The sequence below is a fragment of the Piliocolobus tephrosceles genome, chromosome 4 (assembly GCF_002776525.5).
Source record: "Piliocolobus tephrosceles isolate RC106 chromosome 4, ASM277652v3, whole genome shotgun sequence".
Taxonomy (NCBI): Eukaryota; Metazoa; Chordata; class Mammalia; order Primates; family Cercopithecidae; genus Piliocolobus; species Piliocolobus tephrosceles.
Window position 1 is genome coordinate 74,647,930 of NC_045437.1, and position 1,998 is coordinate 74,649,927.

At 52.0% G+C, this 1,998-nt stretch overlaps 1 pseudogene; it reads left to right on the forward strand.

Moving 5' to 3' along the window:
- Positions 1-209: 209 nt before the first annotated feature.
- Positions 210-736, forward strand: LOC111544485 (annotated as a pseudogene).
- Positions 737-1,998: the final 1,262 nt, after the last annotated feature.

Here is a 1,998-nt window from a genome sequence, read left to right on the forward strand (position 1 = left end):
AGAGGCCCCTGGCACTGCGATAAATAAAACGCCTATTTACTCTATTGCCACACTTAGACATCTAATGCACTTACTACCAGCCCCCTAATCATAGCCTACAGTTAAAACCGCCTATAAATCACTCCGTTCTCATCCTGCACATTAGTGAAGCCATTTTCCCCAAACCCCACAATGAGCACTGTTTCCTTTTCTTGTTAGTCAAAAGCTAGATGATTTTTATTAGGTTAAAGACCAGTTCACAGATGGTAAATCGCGTGGAGAGAAATGAACTGGAGAGTTACACCGAGTCAGCGCGGGACACGGCTCCCAGGCCGGGCCGGGCCGGGGGTGGGAGGCGGTTCCCGACCCTAGGCCGCGGGACTCCCAAGCGCCGAGGGACCCAAGTCTCCACTTCACCCACACGCACACCCGCCGTCGGGGCGCTGCGGCCTCGCCCCACACGCCCAGCGCAGGCCGCAGCCTGACCTGGGCATCCGGCACCTGGGCAGGGTGAGCTCGGCCGGACATCCTCCACAGGACAGCCCGCACCCCGTAATCGCGTCAAAAGCGCCCCATCCCCCTGTCTTTCGCCGCGCAAGTTTCCCACCGACGTCCGCTCGGAAGGCGAGAGCCCCCGCGCGGCCCGGCGCGGCGCGGTCCCCAGGGACCGCGAGCAACAAAGCCCGGCCGGCAACCCCTGCTCCTCGCCTTCCTTTTTCAATTCTCCCCTGATCTCAGGTGGAATTACGAGGATTAAAGCAGCGAGTAAATGAGGCGAGTGTGCAAAATGACTCCTTTCTGAACCAAACGGCATGCTCCGTGCTGGGGAAATGAGATGCACATTTAAATCTCATCCATCCACCGCCTGCGGCCACCGCCATGTACCTGCCTACTTAGCCCAAGGGTTAATTAATTGAGGCTTCAATGCACTATTGCAAGAGCATTATTGCATTTGATACTCTACATCTGTGATTTAAAACTCTTTCAGTCCCTTGTCAGCAAGGGAGGGTTTTTAACTAGGAAATTAGCATTCAGATAAGGGAACGCTCTATTTGCTTCTGAAAGGAAGGAAATATTAAGGATGCTGGTGCACAAACCGGGCTGTCATATCCTGTCCCATCCTGGAGGGAGCGCGAGGTCCCGGCTCCCCTGGGAGCGGCGGCGATAGGGCGTAGTGCAATGGACGCCAGCGCGAGGGGCGGGCTGGAGGGGGAACCGCGATCAGGAAAACCTTACTCCTCGCAGGCTCCGACCTGCTGGGGCGTGTTTACGTCTGCAAAGTCCGATAATATATTTTCTCCCCACTTCTTATGAGCTGATTCTTCTTAAAATGCATTGCCACGTTATTTTCAACGTTGGCTTTCTGACTTCCCCGAGGGGCTCGTAGGAAGTAACCCAGTTTCTTAAGGAAAAATGAGAGGTAAACATCACAACAGAATTCTAACGACACTGCAACAAAATCAGGCACAACATTGCTGTTAGTGATTATCTTTATTATTTTAAGTATTGGATTCAAGTGTTAATACACTAACGAATACGAAGAACAGCAATACAAAATAGTGGCTCACAAGTTAACATTCTGGATCAGAAACCAGTTAGAATTATGTGACCCAACCACGTTGTTTTATTTTATTTTATTTTTTGAAACGGACTGTCACTCTGTTGCCCAGGCTGGAGTGCAGTGGCACGATCTCGGCTCACTGCAACCTCCGCCTCCTGGGTTCAAGCGATTTTCCTGCTTCAGCCTCCTGGGTAGCTGGGTTTACAGGCCTTGGTCACCACACCCGGCTAGGTTTTCTGCAGTTTTAGTAGAGAAGGCGTTTTGCCGTGTTGACCAAGCTGGTCTTGAACTCCTGGCCTCAAGTGATTCACCTGCCTCAGTCTTTCAAAGTGTTGGGATTATAAACACGAGCCACTGTACCCCGCTAAGTTTTCTGTAGTTTTAGTAGAGACAGGGTTTTGCTATGTTGGCCAAACTGGTCTTGAATGCCTGGCCTCAAGTGATCTGCCCACCTGGGC